The sequence below is a fragment of the Choloepus didactylus genome, chromosome 7 (genome assembly GCF_015220235.1).
Source record: "Choloepus didactylus isolate mChoDid1 chromosome 7, mChoDid1.pri, whole genome shotgun sequence".
Classification (NCBI taxonomy): domain Eukaryota; kingdom Metazoa; phylum Chordata; class Mammalia; order Pilosa; family Megalonychidae; genus Choloepus; species Choloepus didactylus.
Genome location: NC_051313.1, coordinates 35,767,852 through 35,783,394, shown reverse-complemented (window position 1 = coordinate 35,783,394; position 15,543 = coordinate 35,767,852). Strand labels below are relative to the sequence as shown.

Here is a 15,543-nt window from a genome sequence, read left to right as displayed (position 1 = left end):
GGAAATTTTTCTCTCTCAGTATTTTAAATATGTCATGCCAGTGCCTTCTCGCCTCCATGGTGGCCACTGAGTAGTCACTACTTAATCTTATGTTGTTTCCTTTGTATGTGGTGAATTGTTTTTCTCTTGCTGCTTTCAGAACTTGCTCCTTCTCTTCAGTATTTGACAGTCTGATCAGAATATGTCTCGGAGCGGCTTTATTTGGATTTATTCTATTTGGAGTTCGCTGGGCATTTATGCTTTGTGTATTTATATTGTGTAGACTGTTGGGGAAGTTTTCATCAACAATTTCTTTGAATAATCTTTCTAGACCTTTATCCTTCTCTTCCCCTTCTGGGACACCAATGAGTCTTAAGTTTGGATGTTTTATTTTATCTATCGTATCCCTGAGATCCATTTCGATTTTTTTCTCCATTCTTTCTTTTGTTCTTTCATTTTCTGTTCTGTGGGCTTCTAGGACACTGAGATGTTGTTCGGCTTTCTCTAGTCTTGTATTGTGAACATCCAGAGTCTTTTTAATTTGGCCAACAGTTTCTTTTATTTCCATAAGATCTTCTATTTTTTTATTTACTCTTGCTATGTCTTCTTTATGCTCTTCTAGGGTCTTCTTTATGTAGCTTATATCCTGGGCCATGGTCTTCCTGATGTCCTTTAAATCCTTTGCCATGTTTTCGTTCCTCGATTGTAGATCTTTGATTAATTTTGCAAGGTATACTGTATCTTCCGATATTTTGGTTTGTGTGTTTGGAGTTGGATTCTCCATATCTTCTGGTTTTATCATATGCATTAAGATTTTCTGTTGTTTTTGGCCTCTTGGCATTTGTTTTGCTTGATAGGGCTCTTTCACGTTGTAAAGAAAAAGGGATATCGATCTAATTTTTCAGGAACACAGTTTGGTGATGTACACTTTCTCTAACTAACCAGCAGACGGCGTCTGTGAGTCACCTATATCCCTCGAGTCAGTCCTCAACCTTTTTTCCGCTTTGTGTGGGGAAATGATTCTTGTGGGTTCAGTTGGAGAATTCAGTTTTTGGGTGTGTTGCTGGAGCTGTCTGCCCTGAATGTGGGGCGTGTGTACGGGTAGTCAGGGAGGAAGGGCAGTTCTAATGTTCAAATCCCCCAGGATCCTGGAGATTCAAGGCCGCCGCAAAAGTCTAAGCCTTCATTTCAGTTCAGCCCCAGCCTCTCTCTCTCGCTGATCCATAAACCACCAGACTTGGTGTAGTGAACCTGGGTTCTCTGAGAGGATCCCCCCTCCCAGCCGCGCTCCTCCAGTAGCTCAGCCAAGGGAAGGCTGTGCTACGTCATCAGTGCATGCCGTCCCACAAGGGAAGCCCCGGGCTGCCAGGCCGTGTGGCGGTGCACTCCCAGCCCGAAGCAAAAATGGCCGAGCGGGGCGTCTCAGCCCCCTTCTCCTTGCACAGTTCCTCCTTCCCAGCTCCGGGACAACTGGTGGGGCTTTGGGCTGTGGGCACGGCCCCGGGCAGGAGTTTATACAGCCCTCCGGGGGCTAGCTGCTAGGTGCGGGGTTTCTTTCTGCTTCCAGCTCTCCCCTCCATTCCCCCGAACCCAAGGGTATCTGCTGCGGGCTATCTTCCCAGCCAGACAGCAAGAGGCCAGCCCAGCCCCCTCTTGCTGTGTTTTACTGTGTGGTTCCCACAATTGCTACTGGAGCTGCTCCTTTTTTCTTTTTTTTTTTAAAACAGCCAGCTGGTCTCCATATGCTGAACCCTGGCTTCCCCAGCCCGCCACGCAGCTGCGGGTCTTCCAGCCAGCTTACTCACTCGTTTCAGAATGCCAACTCCCAGTTTCACCAAGTATACAGCCCCTCTGGAGCTAGGAGCCCTCATCCAGTTGGTGCATCGCTATAACCGGTATTCTAGGTCACTTTCTGGTTTTTAGCTAGTGTTTTTCACGGAGGCGTTTTTTTCCCCCTGCCATCTTAGTTTTCTAGCTGCCATCTTAGTTTTCCTCCATTTAAAGTTTTATAAAATGACTACAAATATCTCAAAACTGCAAATACCTGAAGAATTTGATGAGAATTCAGAAAGTTTGCCTAAGAGACCAAGAACTTAAGTTTCTTTAGGCACCTGAGGATCCTACCTCCACAGGCTTCCTCATAGGATCCACAGAACACAGAAATGATCTCAATTCTCTCAAGGATGCTACATAACCAGTACCATTCTAGACACATACGAGAGAAATTATTTTATTACGTATAAGAGCTGCTTTAGGGCAGTAGGGCTTAAGTCACTTGTGGAATCCAGTTGAGAAAGGCTGGCTGATCTTCACCCCCTCCAAAAAAAGAGCAATCTATATGCTAATGGCTCTTCTTCCAAACTTCAGACTCAGAAATGCAATTGTGACTCGACATTTCCACTTAGATGTTTAATAGAAATCTCAAACTCAATATGCCCAGTACTAAATTGCTGATGTTTCTTTACAAACCTGCTCCACCAAATTTCTCCTCTTTCACTTGACGGCAACTCCATTCCCCAGTGTAAGTCCTGGAGTCATCCTTGACCCCTCTCTTGCTCTCACCCACAACAAATAAATGTTGTTGGCTCTACAAAACCTTCAATATGTACCAAACTGACCGCTCCTCACTGCCTCCACTGCTGTCATGCAGGGTAAGATACCATCATCCATTGCCAATAGCCTTTTACTGGTCTCCCCTTGGGGCTGCCCCTGTCCAGTAATTCTTAGCATGGCACGTGCACTGGTCCTTTAAACTGTTCTCTCTCTGACCTCATTCAGACATACCTGTCCTCCTTGCTGTCCTTCAAATATGCTAGGCACCTCCCACCTTAGATTCCTAGCATCACCTGTTCTCTGGAATATTCTTCCACATGGCCACGTTGCTCATCTTCAAGTCTTTGCCCAATTAGCTTCTCAAGGAGGCTATCCTGACCCCTCCCCCCCATTTAAAATTGGAACCCACTCCCCTATCCTTGTTGCTCCTGAGCCCCCTTACTCTGTACTCCCCCCACTATGGTACTTAAATCCTTCTAAAATGATTTACTTATCTATTATGTTTCCTGCTATTTTCTGACTCTCTCTCCCCACTAAAATATAAGTACCATGAAGGTAGGGATCTTTTATCTCACACGCTTAGGAAGTTCTTGGCACAGGAGATGGTCAATGAAAATTCACTGAATGAATGAATTATACAGAATTTGAAAACAGTAGCTGTGAGATGAAGTTTGATGCATGGAAAAAAAGTATCCCAATAGACTGGTTGTCAAACTCATTTTAAGGTTAGTGAGCAAGGTCACAAAATCCTCTCCTAGGAAATTATACGCCTAAAGTACATTTCTAAACAGTCTAGGACAATTAAGGGAAGACTGCCTGGAGACAGGGCAATAAGGCAGACATTTGTGGCTTCAGCCAACCGTATTGCTCTATAAATTATTTTAGGGAAGGGCAGAAAAAAACCTTGATGGCTATGCTTTTGTTTACAAAGCTGAGAGTAATCTACTGACTAGGAGCTGCATTTACTCTTCTTCCTAAGTGAAAACAAGGGTTATAAATTCCTGCTGACATAACTGAGTCACAAATAATTGAAATTTTGGCATTACCTTCAAGGCTGATGGGTGATCATTTCAATACCTTAACCAAAGGCAGAAGGAAGAGCTGAGGTATGGTCAATCCTATCATTTTGTACTCAGAACTGATGGTTGGTTGACTAATTGGCAAAGTTGATTAAGGTGAGAAATTTAAAATTAGTACACACTACACACTTTATATATTTTGTTTTAACCAAAAGCATTTTCTGAAGAAGAATCAAGGCCTATTCTTTGAGTTTGGGTCTGGTATCAATTTTTTTCTTGATAAATCACAACCCATATTTCATCTCAAATTTCAGCTTCATTTCTTTAAAGTCAAGACATTAGAGACCTTGTAAAGTATTTTGAATGGAGATGACTCCTAGATTTATTTTTTTTTAATTTAGAGTATTTATACCAGAATTTTCATGTATACAATTTGTTTTGTTTTTAAAAAACATTTTAAGTAATTTCTTACTTCAGGGAAGACACATTTTATTTTTTCTTCCAAGCTTAATTTGCTTTATTTTTCTTGTCCTACCTGGTACCCACAGTGGGGTCTAGGATCTCTGCACGAAGACTCTGATGTGGGCCTTGACAAGATGGCAGGTGAATCCTTGAGAGGGAGACTTGGTAAACTCGGTCTCTTTCTAGAGGTGGGGAGTGAGATAGCTATAGTTCTTGGAGATGACTTCGAAGGTGGACTTGGAGAAGTTGCCTGGGTGGTCATGCAGCCCCTGGCCCAGGTGCAGCCATGGTCAACACTGGCCGTCAGCAGCAGCTTCTTGGGCACCGGGGCCAAGACACTGTCAGTGCCATTGGCTGTGGGGATGAGGCGCTCAGCCCAGAGCCACAGCATCTGGTCACCTTGCAAGGGACAGCATGGGGCTCGCTGGTCTGGGACCCCAGTAGCCCTGCCACACAGGGACAAAGGAGAGCGTGGCTGGGATACTGCCACATGCATGGCGGTGGCTACCTCCTCGGAGCACTTCACACCCAGTCCCTGGTGGCAACAAAGACCTTGAACCTGCTCCGCTGGCCAGCACAGGTTCTGCTTTTGTACACACATAGCTTTCAAAACCTCGCTCTTGAGGGACATCCCCAAGGAAAAGTCAGTGATCTCAGACTCCTTGATGGGCAAAGAGACAGACCTCCTTCAGGGACCTGATCTTCATGTCCTGGGCCGGGCGGCCCAGCCTGGTGACAGGGAGCTACTCCTCGTCCTTGTCTTTGCCTCCGCGAGCTCCACAGCCTCAGCCTCGGCACTGACCACAGCATCCCAGGGCCCCCGGGAGCTCTGGAGCTGCCATTTGGTGTTTTCTCTAAGAAGAAGATTTAATCTTCCTAGATTTAAATTTTCCCTCCAGTCTTTTAAGTGTGGTCTTTTGTCCATTTCCACTTTGATAGACTTTCTTTGCAACTTGTCTTTATTCAATCTTTCCAAAGAATTCAACTTGGTTTTCATAGAAAGTACTCTTTCATTGCACACTTATATTTCTAAGGCTTATTAAATATCTAATCAAAATGTGTAACTACTCTAAAATGTTATTGGCACAGTTTGGGGACAAAAACTGCCAGTGTTTGTAAGTGCATAACACAACCAGTGGGAAGAGAAACTCAAAGTGAGCTACAGCTGATGTTGCTGGCCACGTGGGCCCCGCATGCCCTGAGCTGTGTTCTGGGTGTTTTGCAGAGGGAATGGTGAGCTCTGGTTAATCTAGCCAGTAGCCAAAATGGGAGTTGGTCACAGAACTTCTGTAAATGGCATGACACTTGCTCACTTTGTTCAAGACTTTATCTATACTCCCTGTATTATAGTGGACATCTATGTTAATCTGTCTCCCCTTCTGGGCTGTGAGCTCCTTGAGGGCAGATTCTTATACCTGTTTTCCTTTTTCCTTCTAATACACAAAGCAGATACTAAAAAAATAAATTAATAGACAAGTGAGTGACTGCCTGAATGAAGCAAGCAAATTTCATAGTAATAGTTTATAATGTTGTTAGTAATAAAAAAATATGAAAGGACTAGAAATTTCAGAAGAAGTGAAAGTATCATGGCAAATTGTGATAATTCGCATGACAACATTTCTGTTAACTAAATACTGGAATTCAGAAATCCTGATTTCTAGCCCCAGGTGGGCCACTTGCTTGCTATGTACAATTGGGTAAGTCAAACAATCACTTTGAGTCTTAATGTTCTCAACTGTAATACCTCTTTTTACCACACAGAAATATTGTGAGGGTTAAAGAAGATAATGTACTAAAAGTGTTTGTAACTAACTGCAAAGCATTAGTCAAATAGGAATAATTAAAATATTACTAAACATACAACATTAATACACATAGAAGCAGAAGAAACACTTTGGAACTACAAAAAAATATTAAAGAAAATGCATAGAAGAAAGCATTAGCTATAAAGTTTTATTTCATCCTGAAAGAGAGTGAAAAGGTTGGAATTTTATATTTAGCTTAATCTGACATTCCATCTCATCAGGTTTGAGAAGTTGTGGCATAGAAGCAGAAAGGCCACGGTAAAGTATATTAAAATTACCTGACCATTAGTCTTCTTTGGGTATACTGCTGTAATCAATGGGAAATTTTCTTGTATTAAGTCTGGAGGATAAAGTATATCACATTCTACTCTTTCCAGTAAGGTTATTTATTGCTAGTCAATTCACATTTTTTTCAGGTTTTGGCAAGATTATAGAATTTATTCCCTTACATAGTAGCCAGCCAAGTAAATTGCAATGTATATCTCCATTGTCACACATTTTTCTCATCCAATGTCTGTGGCTTTATTTCTTTATCCCTCAGAGTATATTAAAATTTAGCCCTACAAGCTTCCCTTTTATAATTTTTACAATTTAATATTATCGTTTCCTTCCTAATATTTATTAATAAAGAATGCTGAAAAAAAAAAGAGCATGAATCTGATAGTTTCCAACAATGAAATCAGAGACAGCATAATACTTATTATGGATGAAACATTTTTCCTTGTAGACAAATGATACAGTTGGTCTTGAAACAAAAATAATGCCATCTCTGCTACAGGGTCTCAAAGCACTTCATTAGAAACAGAGGAGCATAAAGAGTTGCATTAGAGCAGCCCAGTGGACTCCACCGAGTACTGTGTGGGAGAAGACGACTGCCCCCTGCTCTACCCAGCGTTCTGAGGAAGAAGTACCAACTCTTGAGGTCCACTCAGCTTATGCTGCACTATAAATCAGTGGCTCTCAATTTTTTTGAACTGACTTTCGCAGGCAGCCCTTTGGTTAGAGAAAAGAACCCACCACTCATCTGTCACCTTTTTCCACTCTCTGATGAAAAAAAAAAATTCTTCAGTTCTCAAATATGATGATGGTTATAGCAATACTATATAAATTCAATCAATATTCATGAGCAATGAATGCAATGAATTAGCTAAAGCAAACAGGGAGGATGTGGGTTAAAATCCATATGGGATCACAGCAATTACTGAAAAATAAAGCCTGGCAGCAGCCTAGTTATATAAGTTGGAATTATGGTAAGGGAGGGTCATGTGAGCTGTTCAGATTTTCAGAATCACTTCATTATTGCTGAAATGAAATGTGTATTATGTCCCTTCCTACATTCTGATTCTTAGTGAGACTACACATTCTCTGCAGTCAATTCAATTCAATTAAATGATGTTTCATTAAGTACATATTAAAATTTGGAACAGTTTTTGCATTGGGAATTATACATTTCAAACTTTTAAAAAAATATACATTCCTAGTTTCATTTTTCATTAGTGAAAAAAACAAAAAGAAACATGTTTATCTTCTCTTTTAAACCTTATTTTTTTTAAGCAACTTCCCTACGTGCAACTTTCAAGATTTTTCTCTGACTCAATTTTCTCCAATTTTTGTTTCCTCTTCCAGTGTTTTTCCTCCCTGTATTCTCTCAGCTTTTCTGTGGAGTATTGTCTTTCATTTTCACCAACTCACTAAGTGGTCCTAGAATAAACAATTTAATATTCAAATTCTGGATACTTATTACAATAAAAAAGAAAGTTGTTAAGCAGAAGATGAAAATTACTTGTTCCTGTTCCAGTTTTTATTCTGAAATCCCTTATAGTTGGAATTGGCGTGCAAGCATGAATTTAAGTTGGTTAGAAAGATAAATCATCCATATCAGTTGAAGAATATAACTTCATATATCCTGGGTGAATGATTGGAAGTCAAAAGGAGAAATGAGAAGAAAAGTAGAGAAGGGAGACAGGGACAGGGTAGGGAGAAAATAAGAAAAAAGATGAATTATTGTGTGTGTTGGGGAAGTAGTGACCTGAAGTTCAAGTTTTATTCCTTTCAAGGTAATGTAGAGAAAGGAAACTCTCAAGCAATAGCTTAATGTGAACTTTCAATGTATCTTGTCCTTTTATTTAAATCCATGATCCCTATCATTCTAATGGAATTTAGACATCATTCCCAGTTTTTTTATGTCCTGATTTTTCCTGTCAAAGCCAAGGTGGCAAAATCTTATCCAAGGCAAAAACTGTTACCGGACCAAGGTGGTGGATTCTTTACCTGATGTGCTCAAATGACCAATTCCTGAGACACTGGGGTTTCAGAGAGAGAGTTTTGTTGCTAGGCACAAAGCAGGAGAGCAGATGGCCTATTGGCCCAAAATCTGTCTCTCTGAACTGTAGTAATTTTAATAGTTTTATATTACCAAAAGATGGGCAGGTTTTAGGATAATGAGCACAGTGGTCCCAGATGATGTAATTAAAGGTTATTTAATTATTGAGCACGTGCAGATTGATTACATGCTTACAGAATGTATGTAAGAAAATGGTGGCCTTAATATGACGATGGGCATGATTTTTGTATTATAATTAGGTATAGGTGACTTGTAGGTTAAAGTCTAAGCTACTGCACATATCAGGCGGGTCCATTTTGGTTAGATCCAGCTTCAGTTATGATGATAACTCTGGACTTGGGGTGAGTTAGTTCTGGGCTGATCCAAGGCCCTTCATTAATAAAACGCTAAGGGCTGTCTTTAGTGATGATAAGACTTTAAAGTCGAAAAACTGGATAAATGGTACAAGTGAAGTTTAGTCACAAGGTTTGTACAATCACAAGGGCACAAGATAAAGGCTATACAATCATTATCAAAGATTAAGGAAGCTGGATAACAGTTCAGAGATTTCAGGTATTTCCGTTTGTCTACTCTAATATACAAGAAATTAAACAGGAATATCTATATAACGATTCAGTAATCATTATCAGCCCTTAAACCCTAAATTCTCGGTTACAAAACATAAATACTGTATTGTGCATGGCCAGATGGAATAAAAGAGAAAAGCTGCTAAAACGCTCAGATAAAATATTCATCACTAGTATTAATTACAAACTGAAATTAGTAAATAAAAATTCCATATGAGCAGAAATGATTTTGTAACTCCATTCATCTGTGTGCCCCTCTAGGTATATTCTACATTTTCATTACACAATTTGAAAGCAAAAGTTTGTTGTAGTTTTGGACCTTAATTATAGGAGAAAAAATGCATTTTAAAAAATCTGTGATCACAATCCATGTCTTAAGGGATTTTAGCTTATTTTAGCTGTTTTAACAGCTGCTCTGGTTTCAAGAAAATGATGGACAAGAAAACTCTTAGCACTTCCTCAACTTAAGCAGTGGCAATGTGAAGACAAACTAATGTGTCAAGAACCCGATTATTAAGGGTTGAATTATTAGGGGTTGAATTAAATAGCTTATTGTGAAATTCCTAATTTTTTTTTTTTTTTTTTTTTACAATTACTGAGGCTTCATTATATTCCCAGAATGGACCTTTTGATGTATTCCTAAGGAAATGAACTGTGCTCAGTTAAGGTTTGGGCCTCTTCTGTGTACTTCAGACCTAGGTTTAGGAGGTACCAAGAACTGTGACCTTTTGGAGATGTGGGTCCTCTGATCACCCAGACCACCCCTAATTAGATATAGGCCTTCCAGACCAACTCTAGATATAGGTATTTCAGCATTTGTGGTGAGTGGTGGTTGGAATTTGCCCAATTCAAGGGCAACTTTCTACCTGCCAGGATCTCAGTTATAACTATTATAAAGTTCCTACTGGAATTAAGGCAAGATTTACATCCCTTTATCTTCTACACTTTTCTTATTGTTGTGTCCTCTATCCAATCTCCGCACTCCCTGTGGCAGCCTTCGAACACTGGAGATAGTTTTCAATCCTCTGCTTTACTGTCTCTTATCTCTTTCAGGCTAAACCTCATTTCCTTCGGGGTGCTCCTTGGCCCTTTTATAATCCTAGATGTGCTTCTCTGACCACACTTTGTCTCTGCCCCATTTAGAATGCAGCTTTCAAAACAGAATGAGCTGTCTGAGGCATGACTACAGGAGTGATAAACCTAGACAAGAAACACCATCCTCACCCTTGCTCTGGACACGTTCTTATTACAAATATCATCTAGTAACTTTATTTGAAATAAGGTCACTCAGCTTTTTGGCTATTACATCACATTACTGTCTAACTTATACTGAGTTAATAATTAATGTCCAGAATCTTTCATGTGTGTTTCTTTCAAGTTCCTTCCAATTCACTTTTTTTTTTTTTTTAGGAGGGGAAAGGTGCAGAAGAAACTTTAATTCTGAGTTTTAAAATTCTGTTTGCCATGTAAGTCATGTACTTTTTTTTTTTTTTAATCTTCATTTTATTGAGATATATTCACATACCACGCAGTCATACAAAACAAATCGTACTTTCGATTGTTTACAGTACCATTACATAGTGGTACATTCATCACCCAAATCAATCCCTGACACCTTCATTAGCCAATTCACTTTTATTGCTTTGACTAGGGGATGGAACTTTACATTTATTCCTATTTAATTTTATTTCCCCCAGATTTGGCTCAGTATTGCAGTTGGTCTAGATCTTTCTGAGTCTTGATTCTAGTTTCTATTGTTTGAATTATGCCTGTTTCATGACATCTGTAAATTTGATTTCCAGGGAGTCATTGATTCTTAAGACTCATTTTAGAAGCCCTTTCATGAGATTAGCATTTAAGATAAAATTTTACAAACATTTTGTATAATGCCTATGCAAATGCTTTTCCTTTCTATTAACTTTAGGAATTTTTTTATGAGTCTCATGAATATAGCTCCTAAAATTATGCAGCATTGCATTAAAATAAAGATTTCATTTACTAAGACAAGTGAATAACCTCATATATGTCAGGGAAAAAAATGTGTTAAAACCAGCTTTCATTAGTTGATTTCTCCATTATACAGAAGGGCCCCAAAATTGTTTCCTTTTATGCTGCAATTAGTGGTGCAGAAAATTCTTAGTGCATATACTAGACTAAGCTAGAAGAATCAAATAGAATTAGAAATATGCTCTGAATGCTTGGAGGCTTCAAAATTGTTGAAAGATCATGTAGGGTGATTATCAATGGCTAAAAAGAATGAATGGGCAAAAAAAAAAAAAAATTACCCACAAGTATCAGGCACATGTGTTATGTGGTCCACACTGTTTTGCATCTTTAAGGAGAATGTGACAGAAAGATACATTGTCACACTTCAGAGTGCTTTTATGAGAATGGACAACCAAAATATATGGTCTGTAACTGCCTCTCACTGATCCCAGGTCTAAGGGGTTTGTGTTAATAAAGTCCCTCCCTGTAACAGGTAAGCTGCTCTCTTATAACCAGGATCATTGGTGGATAGCCACTGGGCAACTGTAGTAGTACCATCCTAAGAAGCCACCCCTCCAGGACACACAGAGCTTCTTCCAATGAGAGTATGGCCTGGCTTTCTGCAAAGCGTAGTCACAGTGATGGTGGAGATTCCAAACTCCTGAGTGCTTTCCCTATGGGAGCTCCTGCCACTGGGTTAAAATATGCTGGGATACATGGTGATGTTGATACTTGATTGCTCTTTTCTCACTTGCTGCTCCAGAGCAATGAGCACCCTCTCTTAATTTGTCACTCCTCCTTTTGAACCCTAAAACTATAACATTAGTATTCATAGTCTGTATGTGTTGGTGGGAAAAACCGTCAGTGGCAGTTTATTATTTCCTACCAGCAAGTGCATTAATTGGAGCATAAATGCTTATTACACTTAGAGAATTTCCAGTAATAGTTAACATTTTAATAGTCTTCTAATTAACTTAAGACATGTTTACATTTGCAATTCCATCAGAGAAATCGCTCTCCATTTTATCTCTATCCAAAACATTTTAAAATAAAGCAGTTAACTCTAAATATCTTGCCTTGTGTTTGCAGAACCTTTAATTTGCCCATTGCAGTGGGTCAGTAGAGTAGTCTTCATTCCAATTAATGTGTCCTTTTAGCCTTTCTCCCAGGTATTTGTCTTTTGGCCTTCAGGTAAAGCTTTCTCGGTAGCTTCTTTCCTTTTCTTGGACTATTAACATTCCAACTTGAATTATTTGCTCCTTCATACCTTCCCCTAGTTCAACATAAATTACAATCTCAGTTTTAAAACTTCAGTCTCTTGAAAAAACCTAATGGAACTCCAATTTTTCCAAAAGTTGGCGTTCCATTAGACAAGCTGAAATACATTCAGGGGTATCATGTTCCACAGGAGAAGCAGGTCAAACCCCCTACCCTGGTATTCGAAATCTTTCACAATTTTATCTCTATGCCCCTCCCACCCTCAGCAATTCAGCTCTTCCCACCATTCACAGTCTCGGTTCACACATGGTGAACTCTAGCAAAACCAATTGCTTGATAATTTTCCTTCTTGTTCCAAACACCTTCCTGCCTCTCTTTGCCTATGAACTATATCCCAAATCCTTTCTTCTGGACTATAATGCTCTTCCTTTTACTTACTTTGTTTTTCTTTTCCAGAGGAGTTCTCCCTTTTTCTGTTTTCATGCCTTTACTCACCCTGTTTTCTCTGGCTGGGAATGCACTTATCCTTGAATTCCAAGTCCAGCTGCCCCTTTTTGAAGCTTTACTTTATTCATCAGCTGGAAGTAATGTTGTCCTTCCCAGAACATCTACAGATATTCATCTTCACTTTGCTGTAGCATTTCTCATTTTAAAAATTTTTTACTTTGAAATAAATTTAGACTTACGGAAAAGTTAGAGTTCCATTAGACCTTTTAATCAGCTTCTCCTAATGTTAGGATCTTGCATCACCATAGCACAATGATCAAAACGAAGAAATTAACACTGGTGTGGTACAGCAAGCTAATTCCAGACTTTATTCAGATTTTATCAGATTTCCAGTAATATCCTTTTTCAGTCCCAGGATTCAGTCCCAGGATCAGGATTCCACATGGCATTTAGTTGTTATGTCTCTTTAGTCTCCTCTAAACTGTGACAGTTCCTCAGCCTTTCCTTGCCTTTCATGACCTTAACAACTTTTCACCTTATATCATTACATTTGTGCATGTGTATTTTTTACCATACTGCTGTAGGCTTCCTGAAAGATTTGTGACTGAGACATGTTTTTATTCCCAATAGTGTCTAGCATGGGATAGGAACTCACTAATTACTACTTAACCACATGTCAGAAACAATTAGAAAGGATAGTAACAATCTACATAATTAAATACTGACCCACATGTTATAGAGACTTTAAGTTTTTACCAAAAGTTAGAGAACAAGAGTGAAATTCTAAGACAGAAAACTCCGTTCGCAGATACTGTATCTGAGCCCATTTTCCCTCGGTGCCCAGAGAAGGAGTCATTGACGACCCAGCCCTTGAGCTAATCATGGGCCATGGATCCCTGGTGGCCAGCAGGTAGGGCAGCCACAGCCCCTCAGTCTCAGCATCCAGCAAGCCTTGGATATGCCAATAGAACTCATCTCTCCTGTGGCAGGGATGGGTCCTGGATACTTGTGCAGACCACTGAGCTATAGTAATTACTCCCTGCTTCTCCTCTTCCTTGGTTTCTGCTGCTAGTCCTGTAGGTTTCTGCCTTTTTCTCCCAGTCTTCTCACCTGGGACGCTGCAAAGCTGGTTCCATTCTGGTTCTCCCTCCCAGTGACTGAGGTCTGTGTCATGACAGCTTGTCTCAAACCATGGAGCCAGCACTCACCTACCCTTTGATAGCTCCTGTTACCTGGATTCCCCCATTGCTGTGCAGCCTCTGCTTTATCGAGTCCCACTGCTCCTCTGTTCAGTACTCTCACCAGGAGAATTCTCACCTGACAGTTCCATGCCTTCTGTATGTTGTCATACTCACTGGCTGTCCTCCTTGGCCACAGAGGCTTCTCTCCTCTTCCCATGACTCCCTACTGCTAAGCCCCAGCATATTTCAGAATAGTGCTCACTCACTCCCCTTATGACTCAGAAACCCTTAGTTATTTTGCTTTGTTACCAATCTCAAACTAGTACGACAGCTGCCTAAGTCTACATTTCCTCACTACTGTTGTGGACACTAAATCCGCTCTTCCCCTCCTGCTGAACTTGTTGGCTTTGGCCCACCATGTAGCCACTCTTCTTGTCAGGCCATAGACAACTGAGAGAGGAGATTCTTAGAATTCAGTCCCACACAGCATCAGATTCAGCTCTCCAGAGGATTCAGATATACCATCTGATAGGATCAAGAGGAATTGAACTTGTATCTGTTGGGTTTTAACTGGAGCATTGCTGCATAATTTTTCATTTTCTTTGGAAGGCCTTAACACAAAGAGAAAACATGTCTAGAAGGGTCCCACAGAGGTGTTATGACATTAGGCTTAATAAAGCATGAAGAACTCATTAATAAATAATGTTCTGCTACGTTAGCAAATAAAGCTGAATGCCCTGGCTAGCCCCTGGAGTAAATCAAATCATGCATGCAGACATGCTACTTGTTAACTTGCAGCATTCTCTTCACAGCGTCTGGCAAAGCCTGCTGCAATAACGCACACATAAAACCAGCATATCATACATGCATTCACCTTCCTTTGTGATACAGCTGATTTTTTTTTCTCTCTCTATGGGCCCCAAATAATAAACAGACCTTCACTGATGTTTATCTGGAGGCATGCAATGATAACTTTTAATCTTTGCTACAGGGAGGAATCCACTCATTATCATGTCTACACAACAGTAGTCACACTTAACTATCTCATCTCCTTTGTCTCATTATCTACAGGTAGCAGACAAACGTGAACTAGAAAATGAACTAATGGGTGCAGGCAGGCTGGTCCATTCAGCCAAAATGGTGATTGATAAACTTTTTCATGAATGAAAAAGGTTTACCAAAAAACCTTCGAGACATTCAGAAACAGAAAAAGAATCATCTTCCCTTCAAGAAAAAGTGCTGTATTCCTAAGGAATATTTTCCTGGAATTGGAAGTTTGCATGGTTTTGGCTGGAGAGAGATTTCATGACTGCCTGGAGTGGGTGAAAGCTCTCAGAGCAGTGGAGGTGGGAGAGGAGCTGAGGTACTTCAGGCAGTTTTCTTGTTTGGTGCTGTGGGGCTGAAACCAGCTGCTGCTTCACGAAGCTCTTCTCATGAGTCTAAGCTGATAGACAGCTGTCAAGCATCAGTTAAGTATGACTCCAGCTGCTCAACAATTGGGAGGGACAAAAACTTCTGTGACACACTATCCTGACTGCCCACGGTCACTATTCACCTACTGGTTTAGCTGGAAAGCCAACTATTGTGCAACGAAACACCAACATTTTCAGGCAATGTTTTGATGCAACAACTGGTTGGGTGGTTTCAATTTCAACTTGAAGGCTTTGCCAACCATTCCCATATGCACAAATGTACACATCTTGCCAGACCTTTTATGTGGTTATGATGACAAAGCCATTAAGTTGCCATTTAAATCCTGTTCCAAAGCTGCATGTTTAAAGCAACTATTATCCTGAGAATGTAAGTATTCTGATAGACAATCTTACTTGGATATTTTTACATCCTCTAGGTGCTTATATATATGTATATACTATACACATATAAGATTATATAAAGTTTGTATGATTATATTATATATTTATAGTTCATTTTCAGGATAATAGAAACAAGGAAAATAAAGGATTAGTCAGGGCTCAAAGTGTT

At 39.9% G+C, this 15,543-nt stretch overlaps 1 protein-coding gene and 1 pseudogene across 4 annotated transcripts in view; both read right to left on the bottom strand.

The window, feature by feature from the left end:
• The window catches only part of HS3ST5 (heparan sulfate-glucosamine 3-sulfotransferase 5), a 319,040-nt gene that overhangs the window by 155,991 nt on the left and 147,506 nt on the right, over positions 1-15,543 (bottom strand). The gene's annotated exons all lie outside the window — the stretch shown is intronic.
• On the bottom strand, positions 4,106-4,855 carry LOC119540524 (annotated as a pseudogene).